The sequence below is a fragment of the Catharus ustulatus genome, chromosome 3, assembly GCF_009819885.2.
Source record: "Catharus ustulatus isolate bCatUst1 chromosome 3, bCatUst1.pri.v2, whole genome shotgun sequence".
Lineage (NCBI taxonomy): Eukaryota > Metazoa > Chordata > Aves > Passeriformes > Turdidae > Catharus > Catharus ustulatus.
Genome location: NC_046223.1, coordinates 26,513,094 through 26,530,718, shown reverse-complemented (window position 1 = coordinate 26,530,718; position 17,625 = coordinate 26,513,094). Strand labels below are relative to the sequence as shown.

General features: G+C 43.0%; 1 long non-coding RNA gene across 1 annotated transcript; it reads right to left on the bottom strand.

Moving 5' to 3' along the window:
* Positions 1–257: 257 nt before the first annotated feature.
* Positions 258–15,866, bottom strand: LOC116993342. Its single transcript, XR_004417273.1, has 8 exons — positions 15,812–15,866; positions 14,741–14,955; positions 13,963–13,971; positions 13,809–13,873; positions 12,221–12,386; positions 10,804–10,955; positions 2,079–2,144; positions 258–947 (listed from the first exon to the last, which is right to left on the bottom strand). It is a non-coding gene; the product is annotated as an uncharacterized LOC116993342 (long non-coding RNA).
* Positions 15,867–17,625: the final 1,759 nt, after the last annotated feature.

Sequence of the window (17,625 nt, the reverse complement as noted above, 5' to 3'; positions counted from 1 at the left end):
CACAGCAGTTGCCTATAAATGGCACTTATGCTGGTTCAAAATATATGACATGGCAGGCAGAAATGTTCAGATGAAACTATAAACAAACAATCAAAATCATTACTGCAATTTGAGAACCAGCTAGAGACTACTTGGACATAAATCACTTTGAGTAGTAACACAAAGGAAATATTTCTGAAATGTTGGCTGGCAGCCATCTTCAAAAAAGTCTTTTTTCTTTTTTTTTTTTAGGTGGATCATATGGAAAGGCACGGCACTTTTGGCTAACATCTTTTTTCCCCTGAAGATCACAATATTTTCATTCAACACTATGGTTTCCCCTGCACATTAAAATGTGTATTTATGAGCAAAATAACAGCTCAAATCCTCATTACTCTTCTTGATTTCACAATTATAGCTGCTGTACATGACCTTCTCAGCCACAATGCTGCACTAATCTGCCAGTGCAGGAGTCCCCCACCATGACAGAGCCTGCTGAGCGCTCCTGTGAGGGTGTTTTGGAGAGGACATGAGTCTGAACAAGGGGCAGAACCAAATCCCAGAGGCTTTGTGCTTTGGGAACTGTGGGAAGGAGAGTTAACTGAAAAGTTACCTATTGAATTGGAGCCAAATTCCCTGTCTGGTCTCAGTTTTGAGACTCACCTGTCCTGCACTGCGTGCACCAGGCCACTCAAAAGGCTGGGCTGTGATTTGTTCTACTCCAAGGACTGAAAAAGTTCTGTCATCCAACAAAATGTTTTATGAGGCTCATGGTGTTTTCTTCTGTCAGTCTCAGGCACAACACAGGTTTTAATAAAGGAGAAGCCTGGGTCTTCCACCGTGGTGGTCACTGCAGGTCACTCCAAGAAGCTCCAGGGAAAGAGAAGGGCAAGCAGGGATTTGTGAGGAGCAGAAGAGGGCAGTGTCTGGGTCACTCGTGGCATGAGGGTGTTGCCTGGAAAGGCTGACTGGAACAGACACCAAACAGAGCAAAAGCAATAAAATAGGTATTTATTGAAAGGATGCACCTTGAGCAGTGCAAGAGCCTGGCCAGGGCTACACTCAAATCAAATCCCAGGTGGATCCCAGCCACGAGTTTTTACACTTTCTTAAGTTTTGGTTCATCTACACCCTGGGGTCAATTATCCAACCACAGCCACAGGCCATGAAGTCTCAGCCCCCAGGCTTGCCCCGTTTCTTTCACCATTGTTTATGCTTTTTGGGTGTCCTTGATTCTCTAGCTGGGAAGGGATTGTTTTGTCTAAACACCCAGTGAAGAGAACTTACTGACACCTAATATGAAGATTCAGTTACTCACCAGGCAGCAGAGATTCTGAAAAATATAAAAGCTAAAGCCCAGGGCATCAAGGGCATTGACATAAATTGTTCACATCATAGAGCAATTATAAATGCTATTCAGTAGCTGCAAGGATGCTTTTCTGTTATTGCCATGCTTCTTTCTGCTCCCTGATATTTCAGGAGAGAGGGCAAAGTTCTCACCCATCCACCCTTCTGCTATTGGTGTGCAGGCAGGAACCCCCAGATGGGGCCCAGAACCCTTTGTCATGCAGGATGGCAAAGTTTCCTCTGACTTTCGGCTGTGCCTAATATGCTCTGTCACTAGCTTGCAGAAGGTGGAACTTTTGCCTCCATGTGTTCCTGAAATACACTCAGTACCCTGCAGCACCGTGACGCAAAGCCCAAGGAAGCTCAGCCTTCATGCATTTGGTGAAATCAATGCTACACGACAAAAAAAGTCCCCATTCTAAGGTTGTGGCTATTCTTGACATTTCATTAAAGCAAACTGCAATGCACGCTGAACAATGTTCAGAGTCCTGCTGAGGCTTCAGTAACTTAATTATGCTTTATTCTTTCTAACCCACCCACATACATGCTTTACCAATTTAAACTTTTTATAGATCCTCCTAAAGTATTTTCTGCTGTGCTTTGCTCTTAACATCACACTTGTTTTTCTCACTCCAGTCCTTTCTCAAGTACGGGGTGCCTTCTTATGCCTGTGTAATGTTGTGCAAGATGGTTTGCATACCTTAGTGTGGAGCAGAGCTAAAAGGAAGAAGGAAGGAGAAATAGAACTTTACCTTGTGCCACACCTCTGTCTGGCTCTTCTGATTTAGGAGCGTTGCTTCTTGCAAGCCAATAAATTACTGGAAGCAGATATAAAAAATGCAAATTGAATCATACTTTAACAAGAACTGAAGGGTTTATAACTTAAGGAAATTGTTACAAAGCACAATCAATGCTAATTGTACAATCAGGGCCAGGCATACACTGTTGCAAGCGTAGAGAAAGGGTTTTGTTTACAGATCAAGTTCATATTCTCTGTGTTGGACACAGTGATTAAATACATATATTAATATAATTAAACAATATACAAGCATATTTCAAATGAAGCATCAAAAAAGCCATACCAACTTACCTTTCAAATCAGGAATAATTAGAACCGTTTTGAGCCCTATTATTTTCAGCTGTCAGACAATAGCTGTTTCCAATGGGATCTGTGTCACTGAAAGCCTGTGCAGTATTTTGCAAGACAAAGTTCAGATCCATGCTAAGCTATTACACCCATTCATCTTGCAGAGTTTCTTCCCTAGCTAAAATTCCCTTTCGTATTTAAGCAGTATGACTAGTCCCCCATCAACAACATATTCCCTAGAATAGCACTGAATTTCAGAATTAACAGCAAAATTTGCAGACTTGAAAATAAAATTATTGACTTGCATATTTGATAATTGCCACCATCTTCCATAAGATTATTGTGCTGCTGGGTTGAACTGATTATAAAATAAAAGGAATGGATCTCCTAGCAAAATCGAAAACTGTCTTAAAGAAAGATGCTTCTCAGATCTAAATTGCAAGACTTGAATTCTATTTTCAAATTGAAATCATAAACTAATCAGATCTATACAACACGCAAAATGCATGTGGTTTTTCTATTAAGGAAAATTATTTCTGGCAGTTGTACCACTTGAGATAAGAGGTGATAGAGACATGAGAAAATACCTTGGTGGGAGCTTGGAGCTCTGCCTAGTCACATTTCTAAAAGAATCAGAGCTCAACTGATGGCATCCTGTTTAATCTTTAGCTGAGGCATACATTGGAGGTCAGGCTTCCCCTTTGTATTATGATGTTACCACCACTAATGACTGTTCCACTTCAGTGTGGCCTAGAAAGTGGGGAATATTTGGGAAGTTATATCCACAGGCAGAGTAATGAATATATCTTCACTGGAAGTCATAGCAAGATGCTCATTTAGGCTGGTCATAATCATGCAGTAGGAAATCAGAGTCTGTGAACAGCTTGGGCACAATAAATAAAGCACAATCCACATTCTCTCCACCTGCAGGCTTAACCCCACTTTCATGGTACAGCACCATTTTCAGCAATGGGTACAACCCATTTTCATTAGAGTTTACTGTATGCTGAGCTGAAGAACATGACAGTAGATTCTGTTGGAGGTAGGCATTGAAAGGAAGATGTGAATGTTCTTTTCTGGTTATGTGCAGGTTTATGGAATACTGAAGTCCACCTGGGACCACAGTGGGATGTGAGGAAGTCAAGCCTCAGAATTAGCTGTATGATACTGGATGGAATAATATTTTCATACAGAGGGAAGATTGTTTTAGAAATGACCTTATTTTATTCTCTACAAAAACAGGAAAGACATGCCTCAGGCAACTGAATGAAGCAGGAATTGCCATTTTTATTCTTTCTCTTCCCTGAGGGGACACAAGGCAATGAGTCAACTTTGATTCTCCCCTCAGTCCCACTGTCAGAGAGGCTGCCAAGTATATATTGGGTTCCCAAGGGCAAAAGGCCTTCAAGCAGATATTTGTGATACTTATCCCTGTGGCTAGTGCTGAAAATTAAAGACACATGATGTTCAAACCCAAAACAACAAGCATAGCTTTCCAAAGACAACCAGCTGCTTCACTGGGAACTGCCAGAGCAAACAATTAGGAATACAGCAAAAATATTCACACGACCTGCTTTCTCCAGGACAGTCTGAAATGCTCTGCCATGAGGAGAGACCACTTTGATATTTCAGCAAAGTGATAAGAGTGATTATTTATCACTGGCTTTGTCCAGCTGGGAAGGTAAGTCTAAGTATCTTTTTGGGAGAAAAAATAGCTGAAGCGTTCTCAGTCAGCAAGGCAGCTCATGAAACACACATTACCTGAGAACCAAACAAGAATCAGACACTAAATGGGAAATTATCATTAAAGGCAAGCTGTTCAGGAGGTTAACTATCACTGTCAAAACTGAGGGGACCTTACATGACATGTTTTTATAAATGAAAGTGAGATGGATGGACACAAGGTGCCAAATTCAGCCTCTTTCTGCTAAGCTTCATGTGGGTGCAGAGACTACTTTGCTGGTGTGGTCTAGCATGTGTAACACATCCATCACTGTCCTCAAATTAAGAGAGTCAGACTGGAGTCACCACTGCTTAGGAGAATCATTCCTGGGATAAGACTGAGCACTGAACCTGTTACATAAAGCAAACAACCACCTCCTATGCTAGCTTGTGGCAGCACTCCAAAATTGACATTACTAGAATTCCCAAAAGTATTTCTGTATATTATCTTTTCATCTTCCAGTGCATTTGACTATACTGTTCTTCTTCAAGGTAGTATCACTTTATCTCAGTACTTGATGGTTATTGACTAAATCCTACAAAATTGAAATAACCATAGAGTTAAAAAAAATAAAAATGCACAGTTCTTCACATATGTCAATGGCTTGGCAGAAATTGCAGAAAATGTTACAGAAATAAAATTATTTGTTGGTCACAGCTCCAAAACCCCATAAAAAGTGCTGCCAGACAAACACCATTCAGGCTGAAAATATGAGATTTCTAAAATGCAGTACTTAAAAAAAGCTAACAACAAATTAATAGGGTACCAGCTGCATAATCAGATGCTCAAATTAATATCAAGTTTTTCACTATGGATAGCAAAGCATATTGAACTTTGTCTAAACCTCATCTAACTCTTGACCTAGACAGTGATCAAATCTTGTGAGGGCATGACTTTCTACACAATTTCTAAACTCCCTGGGTTGAAAACTTTCATGGAAATAATCCTTTCTGCAAAGCTGTTAAATGCTGCTTGCTATTTCACTGAGTGCTACCTTATCACACAAGTTGTACTGAATGTTTCACTGTCATTTTCAGAAACCTGCCTAGTCCTTGGAAATTAAAATTATGTCTCAGATCTCACCAGAATACTATCACAGAGATCTAAATGCAGATTAGAAGAGTGTGCATCACCAGAGGTTCAGCAAAACCAGGTTTTTAATTTATAGCCATTCAAATGTTGTTGGTTCGAAAAATTATCCAAGAAGTGAGTGAAACAGTATCTACATTTCTTCAACACAGCTAAAATACTAATCAAATAAGCTATGGGAGAGAAAGAGAGCAAAAATATAAAGGGGGAAAAGAAATTATTGTATCTGTATTAATCTATTACTAATTATTAATTTTATAGATACAGCTAGATGAATAAAGATGAAGAGAAGGTGAGGAGAAAGACACATTATTGCACAACATAAAAGCAGACATCACTGCTGACATCACATCACATCACATCACAGGAGCTGACCTTCAGAGCTCTTCCTGGATCATTTTAAATGATCTCACATGAACTGCCCACAAGTGAAACTGCCAATTTCACCTCCATTCAGTGTGTATTTGAGCCAGGCTTTAACTGAAGTGGGTCGGATTTCTGATCAGAATCTTTTTTGCTTGGCCCTTTTGCTAATAATCTGGCACACTGCTGAGATGGTCTATGAAAAATACAGATATTAACTTACTAATGGGAAGGGAATGGACAGTTCAACTGATCAACATAGATGCTTGAAAACCAAAAATTCTCCATTGAGGCTAGAGATAAGGTATTATTTCTAAAGCTGGTATTTTCAAGATTTGAGTTGAATTTTCTTAAATGTCTTTTGGCATTTTTTAAAACTCAGCATAATACCAAACTGCTTATCTTTTCTATTCTAGAGTAGCACCTTCTGGAAAAGGGTGGAAAAACACCTAAAGTTTTGTAAGGGATCTTTCCTGAGTTGGGCAGGTAGAGCTATAGATAACTGCTGTATTTGTGAGCAGGCAGAGAATGATGGTCTCTAGTAAAGATTTCAAAACCATTGAATCCACTTTAAGAAAACTTCTGAAACCTGGACTTTTCCTGTGAATATATGGTACATGTCTCAGAAACATAAACCCAAAGAACTCAATCAAAAGCACAAAACCAACAATAAAAAGCCATTCAGCAGGAGGAATACTGTTACTAGGATCTCTTTCTAGAAAATGAAAACCAGCTTTGCCCTTTTTCACTGCATGCTGAAGCATGCACTTTGCTTGCCTCTGTCTGAATACACTAAACTCTGGCAACATGGCAAAAAGCCAATAAGATAAAACACCCTGTGAGATCATATTTTGCAAATCAGAATTTTCCCAAAGAGTACTGGTAATATAACAGATCTAGAAATTAGTAAAAAATATCAGCATTTTCCATCTTTAAAAGTTCAGCTTATCTTTAAACCTATTTACCATCATCTAATGTTATATGAAATTCATAAAATTATAAGTGCAACAGTTAAAAAAGCATTGAAGAACTGGACTGGATAATTAACCTGTTTAGGGACCTGGATGACTAATGCATTAGCTCTGAATGTGATAAAGGGATAGAATTCTGCTGGTGTTATGCAAGCATAAATCTGGAACAATCCTTTTGAGGACCCTGGAAATTCTGAAATATCATAGGAATATAACAGAGCTCAAAACCCATACAAAATCACTGCAATGCCATAATTCCTTCCTAAACTACATGAGAATATATGCATTTGCAGGCACAAGAATAGTAAGATTACAGTGAGACATTCATAAAAAGAAGAAATTCTTTCAAAGGAAAAAAACCCCATTGATATTCCAGCTTGAACGTTTTGGAGTTTTAAATAATAACAACTAACCAATTTTTCATTTTCTTTCAAGTTGACAAGCGGGTTGTGCTCTTAAATTATCTCTGGATGTTATACTCAAAGCCTGCAAACAATGAAACCTAATTAAATTGGTTTGAAAAATGCCTGGTGAAATACTTACGATTAAATTATTTCGTCTGTAGATTGGGACAGCAAATTTCCCAGGGTTGTAAAAGTACCTGCATTATAACATGGATCAAAGTATTTGCCATGTAAAATGAGAAACAGGCCAGCACAAAACTGACAGAATTAATTCATGGTATACACTTTTCCATCATAATAAATGCTACTCTGTGCACTGAGCCATCAGTAATCTCAGTTCTTTTTCCTGTAAGTACTACATCACTGGTTAGATCATTTTGTCCTTTCAGGGTTACTGTACTTTAATTTGCCTTGTGCTCTACACTTCCTCTGCAAGCTGCAGTTTAAGAGATTTTTATGAAGATGCAACTACATTAAAAGTAATGTCTTGTTATGTCTTTATAGTAAAAGCTCTTGAGCCAAAGACCTTTAATCTTCTGTTGGCTATATACATTAAAATTCACAGCTTTTGTATTGCTTCAGAGAATTGCTATGATATTTCAGTGTCACCATAAATAAATGTTCCTTAGTGGAAAATACTTAGTCAAGCTGATGATTTCGTATTTTTTATTTAATCATCACTGTCACTGCAGAGTCTGAAATACATGATAAGGAAGTAGTAAAAATAACAACAGCAATGTCTATCCATAGTGCACTGAAAACAGCCCTTCAGCTCCTGTGCCAGCAACTTGTGGAGTGAAGTAAAAAAAAACCCACCAACTTTGTGCCCCATCCCTGCAAGGGGCTTTGAGAAACTCTGTCTAGTGGAAGGTGCCTTGCACTTAGCAGGGGCATTGGGACAAGATGATCTTTAAGGTGCCTTCCAACAGAAGTTGTTCTGTGACTCCGCGATTTATTGAAATGAGCTTTAACTCGACACACACTACCTGCACAAGCCTGCACACAAGCTCACAGACCTCACTTTAAAGATATCAGCAGGCTGTGAGATACCACACCTGTATTACCTGTTGCTTTTATAGTTTGGCAACCATGTGGTATGACCACTTGTACAAGCTCCTGCTGACTCTTAGGCTTGCCAAAAAGATCCCCTCCGCTGGATGCAAGAGACTGTCCTGTTTAACACACTTTTAAAAGGCTGTGACTTTCACCAGTTTTTGCCACTTGCACAAGCATTAAATGTGCTGAATTCCATATGTGCTTGCACCCAGCCTGGGGACCCAGAGATAACAGGGCAACATTAACTCACCTGCATGGTTCCAAACCTGGCATGTGGAAAGGGCTGCCTGCAAAACAGGGACTACAACTTAGATTTCACCCCACCTCTCACTATTAGTCAGACACCTCTTTCTCTCCCTATTTGTATGAGCTGTACAGTAAACTCGCTTTCTTCAAAGAAAAATCAAGGACCTCATTTCCCTGTTCATGCAGCAAACTACCCAGCAAGTCTTGAGCCTCCTCCACATTTTTGTTAATGGCTTTGTAGTTTGATTCTTATTGGGGTCTAAATGTTCACTGAAGATGGAAAACTTTGTCTTGAAACTGGCACAGCTATTCCAATTTCTCCACTAGTTGTGTAGAAAAAAAAATACTCTGAGTGTTGCACAGAAGCTCAGTTGCTCTTTTAGATGAACTTCCTCTCTTTTCTTCTTTTCTTGGTCATTTGCTTTAACTATATGGAGTAGTACTCAGTGAGTGAATAAAAGAGAAAACAGTTTGAAATTAATTAAAGCTGAAAGCCTAAAATCACATTACAGATGATTTTCTGGATATGGATTCTGTTCTGTCCCTCTCTAGACAGGATCTTTTCTTCCTGACAGCAGTCCAGCAGCCATTGACATGGACTATCTGCTCCAGTGATATTCCCCCAGCTAATCCCCTCAGGTCAGCTGCAGAGAAGAGCTAAACTCCTTGAGAATCTGAGCATTTTTGCAAAGGGTTGAGGATCCTCACAGTCTGGGCGAAAACGGAGTCTCCTCTCCTGCAATGGCAATGGATTCTGAATTTTCTCAGAGAAAGGATCAAAAGTACCAATCTAGGATACCCCAGGAAGAAAGAGACTAGATTGAGAAGATCCCAGTGCTTCTCATTTTTTAGGTCAGATTGAATGTCAGCATATTCACAGGACATGGGACTCTTGTGCAGACAACATATACTGAAAGTGCTCTCCCTTGCTGAAGCCTGAAAAACGTGAGTGTAGGTACTTAAAAACGCAACATGCAAATGTCAAAGCAAGTAGATCAAACCTACCATAAGAAAGAAAAGAACAACAAGTGTGAGTTCTTTGAATCTGGTCAAAGCTGTAGGCTGCTTTACTGTTATCTGAATGAGATCAGATATTGTTGGTATAGCAATATGCAAAAATCAGGTTGTTAAACACGCACACAATCTCTTTTACCAGTTAGTGCTTTGCAATACCACAAATCACCATTTCCCCTCTATGACCTTTCTTAAACAGTCAGCAATCTGAAGAGGAACAGAAGGAATTTTAAACTAGATGAAGAAATAAAGAGGATTCATGCAGATATTCATTTCCATGGTAATCAGAAGGGCACAACAGAGATTATAAGCTGAAACTCTCCTTTGGTACTATGACCTTTCTGGAGGAATTCAATTCTTTCTTTTACAAACATAAATCCAACTGTAAGTGTCCTGATATATCCAGAAGCGAAGCAAACTAGACCTTCTGACTTGAAAAGGTTAAAGTGAAAATCTGTCAATCAGTGCTATTATCTAACAATATTAGAGCTGCTCCCTCATTTTTTCACTTTAATAAACTACTGGAGCTACGAAGAAGACACTTGTAAAAGTCACTTATAACCAACATCAAAACCCAGAGTTAGGTGTAAACCTGTGGACAAGGGCTCCCTCTGTGCAAGGACACTCCCTGTCACAGGACAGGAACAGTGTGCCACAGTGAAAGGTGCCAGCAGTGGGAGGAAACACATAAAACAAATTGGCCCTCTCCCCTTTCCACCAGTAAATCCATCTGGTAACAGCTGTTACCTATCCAGTTTATACAAGCTCTTCTCCAAAATCTTTGATGTCCAGAAGACTGGAAAATTTAATCGTGTCTTGGGAAAGAGGATAAAAAAAAATATTGAGAAAGTAATAAAAACACAAACAATTCTCTTATTGCAATACTTGCTGAGAACGAAAGTTCTTCAGATCTGGTTAGTTAGCAAACTCTTTTATAAACCAGTCATGAATGGAGGAAGTTTACTATTCATGGCTGCAGAAATAAAATTTTAAAAAAGGATTTGCTTTCAGCAATCTTGAGAACAATGATATATTTTCATTTGCTTTCCTAGGGACAAATACAAAATGAGAGCATTGAGGCTTCCTCTGGAAGCCTGCAGTTTACAGCCAAGGCTCAGTTCAGCCCATTAGCCCAAGGACTTGATTCACCATTACATCAGCCGTAGTGGAATGACACTTGTGCAGTGAAGCTAAAACAGTAAATTACAATATCTCTGGTTCTACTGTATGGCCAAACTGGACAGGAACACCCCAGTCTTGGAGGTCTGTGGTCAGGCACCAGAAGTGGAGCAGCTTGGCTGCTACCTGCCTTGCCAGGACTTCCCAGCTGGAGAGGTGACATCCCGAGGGACACACAGCAAGCCCAGTCCCTGCTGGCAATGACATAACTGCACTCCTTGGCTGCTGAAAGCATCTCTTTGGGATGTGCTACCCCTGACACATGCCCCACAGTAGCTAAAGGAGGAATGAGAGTCCTCTTGTGTCCCTTTTGCCCCAGACAAGAAGTTGCAGCGTTGTGCAAACCTGCCCTGCTCGGAGCATGCCAGCAGGATGTGGAGCACTGCCGCTGCTCCCGCTGGGTCCATGGGATGCCCAGGGCTGTGCTTGGTCAGTGGAGCTGGAAAACAAATGGCAGCACCTTCTGGGAAACAGGGAGGGGGCCAGTCTCCAGGCACCTGTTGAAACAAGATTATGAGATTTAAGTTGGGAATGCCAATGTGCTTTTCCTGCACGGATCCTGCTGGCACAGCTGTGGTACCTAGCAGAGATTGCAAAACTTCACACAGAGTGGACCTCTCTGGCTGCTGTAAAATCAGAATAGTGCTCATTCCAGGTCACATATACAAAGTGAGAGAATATGAATTTTGAATATGAATTGTAAAGCTCTTTCTGTAGCACAGTCTCATTCACTTACAGTTCCTGTGTACACAAATCTCCCCACAAGGTTTCTTACACATCAGAGCCTATTTTTTTCTGTTTGGAGATTGCTCAGATTGCAAACTCTAATTAGCTTCTTTTTGTTTTAAATAACTGCAAAATGTCACTGTTTTTGAGGGGGAAGAAGGTAGAAGCAGGTGGGGGGGAGGCCAATACATTTTAGATTTTAAGGGAAAGAGCCCCTCCAAAGTGCAAAATCTTTCAAAGACAGACTTACACAGTTTGTGAAACTTGGTTGTGACTTCTCTCTCTAACTCGTACCAAACTCTGCCTCCTTCACCCTCTGACACAAAACAAGAAAACTGGATTCAAAATGAGATTGCACCATGGTGAATTCATTCCTTGAATTGCATCGTGCGTTTCAGCAATACCCAGCGTGGGAACACGTCGATTAGCTCTCGCTTTGAAGAAATTGGATTTGCAAAGGTCAGCAGTGGCTCGGCCCATTTCTCAGCAGATCTTTGGCTTGCTTTTCATCCCGGGACTAGCAGGGAGGAGGTCAGAGAGGAATGACAAAAAGAGCGAGCTTTTTGAAGAGAGCCCAAAGAATCTGACTGTGCTCCCAGCAGTGTGGAGGTTTCTTTCGCTCAAAGCTAATAAAAAGGTAGAGTTCAAACTAAATTTATGGGAATAACTTTCGGGTTTTACTTTACATATTAAAAAATTAATTGTTTTGGTATAAACCAAGAAATGCTTTCCAATGTAACTTTTGGTCTGGCAAGAGCCGCCTGAAACTAATCTGCAGAAAAGCCTGCTTGCCCTCCCCCATCCCTCCCACTTTTTGTGCAAAAGGGTTCAGCCAGCCTGGAAAAGAGGTAGAGAGAGGCAAAGCTCAGCCTCCAGTGGAAGTGTGAAATCCAGGGAGTTTGTGCTCTGTATTTCTCCTCTGAAACATGTTTCCCAGTTGTTTAGTTTGCTCCTGTGCCAGTGCACTGAGACAGAGGTAGCTTCATTACCCTTTTGAGCCAGAAAATTCACAAAATATTTTGGCCACTCTCTGCACCTTATTAACATAAACTGGACTTTCCTCCTGCTGCTGCTGGCAGGGTGCTGGGGTGCTGGGAGTGTGTGATCAAGGCGTTTCAGCAGCTGTCACCAACGTTCTCCTTAGGCTGGAGGTGAAGGATTCCTCCTGGATCCTGAACAGGGGTTTACTGTGGCCACTTACACTGGAAAGCCACAAAAAAGGGAAGGAGGTGGGGAGAAAAGAAAGAGAGCAGGTTAGAAAGGAGTCCAAAATACCAGCAAGCCTGAGTTCCTTCACCTCTAAATATTAAACATTTCTTGCAGAAACATGATAAAACACACAGACAAACATACAGAATACAGAACAGATAATGAAATATAGAACACAGAAGACATAGACTGAAACATATCTCCTAGAAAATTGGGAATAATGGACTCATCTGCTTTGTTAGTGTATTATTTTTGGCAGCTCACTTTCTCTGGCTTTAAAGCTTTGTGAAGGCTTGCAGTGTGGGGAAAACATAGGCAGAATAGCTCCAGCTGCTGTTGCAGCTCTCCTCAAACTGTAAAAATTTGTTTTTCCCTAGTCTTCCAACAAGCTACATGGCAGCATTCTAACATAAAAGTATAATTTAGAAAGTGTCCAAATCATAGAAGGCCAAATCTTGATGCTCTGTTGGTTCTGTTAAGTAGCCAGTATTAAGCCAGGTGAATTCTTCTTGCCATTAACTGTGCAATACTTTGCCCCTACTTCAGAAAATTCCCTTCTGAGTCTGTCCCAGGAATGCCCAGAGGTCTGGCTGCTGCAGAAGGTGCCAGCAGGAGTACAGCAGAAATACTGCTGGAGAAGGGGCATTTACAGCATGGGCAATAGAGAAGTAGGACAGAGTGTTCTAGGGAGATGAAGATGAAAAGGGAGTGGTTGTTGCCAAAATGACAGACAAGAGATGTTTCTGTGACCTAAAAGGAAGTAATAAATGCTGGGTTTAGGCTTTTAGTGAAGAAATGGCTTGTTCACCTGCTGCTTCATAGCTGCATCAGACTTCCACCAAAATGTTATCACCACCACTAAAGAGTGAGTCTATGGAGAGCTGGTTAACAACTCGGCCAAGGAGATTGTGCCAGCTCCTCTCACAAGTGTTGTCATCACAGTTCCACCTGGAATTTCTCATTACCTCACACACCAGCAACTCTTTAAAAGTGCCTTCACTTTCCAGTTACAGGGGTAGAAGGAAGCAGGGGATCTGAGTAAGGGTCTGCAGCTGAGGGCATCTTCAGAAACAGCACTTGGTGCTAGATATGAGATCCTGTCTAGAAGTTTTATTAAAGCATCCTTTCTAGGAACATATTTTTAACTTGACAGATTTCCACAACATTTGACCTGAAGAAGATTGTGATTTATGGACACATACCTCATTTGCAAATTTTTATCTGAGTAATGCAGGTAAATACATACCTAACCTGGAGATCTTAGGCATTAGAACATGTATCTAGATTACCTGTGCACAGCTGTTCATGGTCAGCCATCAAATCTCAGATCCAGCTTCTTTTCTCTATTTTACATCCTCTTCTCTCTGTTTTCATTTTAACACTCTTTTATGTGGGTTGTTTTTATCAACACTTACTTCAGCATTCTTCACTGGAGAAAGGCATCCTTGTCACACCTTTCACATATGTATAAGTTCCATAACTGAAAACACAAGTTGTAGGTTTAGCTTTCTTTTTTTCAGAAACAAGCCAAAGGAAGTCAGGAGGTTAAACAGCTACAGTTGAGGGTACCTTGCTGAGCTGCAATAAAAAAAAAAAAAGATTGGCCTGAATACGCATTTTTTTATTAAAAGAGAATGAACATAAATTACAGCTGCTGACCATGTAGTCATTCTTTTTATGAGGTGTTTCCCTATACCCATATATGATTTCCACATATAAATTCCCTGTTGGACTGAAAACTCCTCACATGAAACTTGTGCTTTTCTTAATAAATTGTCCATAGAATCAGTATTTCATCTCGGATGTAAAAAGTTCATTAGGGAGAAAAACCATCCCTGTGTCCTGGAGGAAAGCAATACCAGACACTATTCAAGCTAAAAAAAGATCTGCCTGCAGTTTGTGTATCATTTTTCCTCTGCTTTTCTACTTAATTATTTTCCATAATTTAATAAAATCCAATATAACATAGCATACTATAATGGTGCCTGCAGTAACAGCCACTCAGTCCAGAGCAGAAAAAAAGCAAATATATTCCATTGAGGATTTTAGCATTTTGAGTTTTGTTTCCTTTAAAACTTTCTTGAAGAAGGGCACTTGGTTCTGAAACAGTGTGAGCACAGAAACCCTGAGGTCCTCTGCTCTGAAAAAGCTTGTTTTATGGAGTGCCCTCAAACCATGCAGTGTGGAAACTGCTCCAGGTCTGCGTACTGATGCCTTCTCACCAGAGAAAAGCACTTCAACCAGAATCAGATGTTCCATACGGGGTGCTCAGTTGTAAATCTGTAAAAATACAAAATTGTAAAAAAATGTCCCCGGAGCACTCATGAAAACCCGCATTGATGATTACCTTTGTTCCTCCATGCAGAAAAGAGGCAATGCTGAACTAAACCGGATGGCCATGTATTCAGGGTCATCTGCTGCTGCTCTTGCTCTGGAAGCACAGCTGTCTTCTCATGAAACCAGTGAGCTCAGCAGAGACCGGGTGAAGAATGCGCTCCTAAGAGATTCCCCCTTCCTGAGAAAAACGCTTGGTTTGACAAACTGCTGGATGTGCATCAGAACCTGACAGAAGGGGGACATGAACCAGTGTGCCAGAGTGTGGCCCCCAAAAGCACAGTTGCTTTCATTCCCATAATTTACTTTCATCTGTCTTTTTCAAAACCTTCCCTAATTAAGCTTAATTGCCATGCAGTCACACATTAGCACAACATTCAGTCCACTTATGGACCACCCATAAAATCCTTCATAGCATTAATCCCGGAAAGTGGTAGACTGTTTTGTTTTGTTTTCTAATGTGCATAAGTGCCTGTAATGCACAGCAATGGCTTTTTGGAACTGATACTTGACTCTGATTATCATGAAAAGAATCTTAGTTTATGTCAGAAAATCAGAGAGGTCAGAGGGGTGTTTGTGTTTTGGGAAAAACAAGCATTTATGATGATTGCGAATTTAAGAACTTTGGTGCAGAACTCAGGCATGGAAATTCCCACCTCTTTGTTATAATTAACTCCTTAGAACAGTTATGGCTTGGACCATAATAATTTGGATACCTTTAGCCTTTGTGAGCTAGTCAGGTTCTCTGCCTCACTTAAATTTTCAGTGAGTCTTCATCCCAAAAGGCAGCGATCCCATGACCTCCTGCAAGCCATGCAAATTATCTTTTTCTAAAGATGGACAAAGATCTAGTCTGAAGGATGCTTCTAAATAGTTTGTAGGAGCTGAAACCTAACAGAATATTTAGAAATAGTAAAGCAAAATAACACAGAATCACAGGGACGTCAGCTGAAATATTCTTGCAAGGAGCTGATTATTGTTTAGAATTGCAGTTTATCTAAATGCCCCAACTCCCATAATGTGGTAGTCAAGAAGACCCTTGAGTTTCTAGGATGCTGAAGCAAAAGCAGGAAGTACCAGGTACCTCAGAACAGTGTTGGATGGGCTGAAAATTCAGACGACTAGGAGGACAACAAACCTGAAAGACAAGAAGGAAGTAGTGTTAGAGAATAAAATCAAAACTTCTGGAGCAAAGAGACAACACCATAACTTACAGCAGAGAGATACAACATGAGGGAATTTCAGCCTCACTTACTTTGGTGAATGACTTAGGGAGTTGGAGATCACACCATATGACTAAACTTCATTTACCATCTGTAGTGACATGGTATCTGGACACCAGGGAAAAATGCCAATATTTTTGCCACTGCTAGAAATACTTTTCTTCATCCAGAAATGACAAAAGAAAGAGAAAGGGAAGAACAACATTTAGGCCCAAGTAAACATTTCTAAATCATTGGTAAATGATTAAGTTATATCTAGTCCTTTCCAGTGCTTTCAAGTGCTATAGGATGTATCTATTGGAAGGGGAAAAACAAAAGGAGAAATACCAAGAGCTCTCTAACCAGCAGGGACTTGTTTCGGATGTAACTTATTACAGTAATTTCACGAATACAAGCCGCACCAATTTGACCAAAATTTTGGTGGAAACCCGGAAGTGCGGCTAATATTCCGGGGCGGCTAATCTATTAACAAAATTCTAAAAGCTGCCAACACGGAAGTGAGAGCCCGCGGCAGCCCCAAGCCAAGCTGGAGCCCGGCCGGCCCCGGCAGAGGTGGGAAAGCCTGGCAGAGGCGGGGCCAGCAGTGTGGGGGGCGGGCGGCAGAGCCTGAGCCAGCAGGGCGGGGCAGGGAGGGCGGCAGAGCCTGAGCCAGCATGGCGGGGGAGCCCGGGAGAACTGGGGCTAGCAGTGCAGGGGAGCATGGCAGAAGCAGGAAGGCCGGCGGGTGGGGCTGCCTGGCAGCGGGGGAAGCCCAGCAAAATGGGGGCCAGCAGCGTGGGGGAGCCCGGCGGTGCGGGGGCCTGCAGTGCCGGCCAGGGCGAGGAAACGCGGCGGCGGTGCAGACGGGAGGGGGCGGCCGGCGAGCCTGGTGGCGGCGGCGGCAGCCCTGCCGGCGGGGCGAGCCGAAGCGCCGCTCGCCGAAGCGCCGCTCGCCGAAGCGCCGCGCGGCGAGCCGAAGCGCCGCGAGCCGAAGCGCCGCGAGCCGAAGCGCCGCTCGCCGAAGCGCCGCGCGGCGAGCCGAAGCGCCGCTCGCCGAAGCGCCGCGCGGCGAGCCGAAGCGCCGTTCGCCGAAGCGCCGTTCGCCGAAGCGCCGTTCGCCGAAGCGGCGCGAGCCGAAGCGCCGCGCGGCGAGCCGAAGCGGCGCGAGCCGAAGCGCCGCGCGGCGAGCCGAAGCGGCGCGAGCCGAAGCGGCGCGAGCCGAAGCGCCGCGCGGCGAGCCGAAGCGCCGCGAGCCGAAGCGCCGCGCGGCGAGCCGAAGCGGCGCGAGCCGAAGCGCCGCGCGGCGAGCCGAAGCGGCGCGAGCCGAAGCGCCGTTCGCCGAAGCGCCGTTCGCCGAAGCGCCGCGCGGCGAGCCGAAGCGGCGCGAGCCGAAGCGCCGCGCGGCGAGCCGAAGCGGCGCGAGCCGAAGCGGCGCGAGCCGAAGCGCCGCGAGCCGAAGCGCCGCTCGCGAAAGCGCCGCGGGGCGGGCGCGGCGCTCGCGAGGCGCGGCGCGGGGCGAGCGAAAGCGGCAGCGGGGCGGGCGGCGAGCCCGGCGGCGGCAGCCCTGCCAGCCGGGCGAGCGAACGCGGCAGGGGGGCGGTGCTGACGGGAGAGGGGGGCCAGCGAGCCCGGCGGCGGCGGCAGCACCACCCGGCCAGCCCCGCCGAGCCGTGGCGCTGAGCTGGGCCACCCGGCC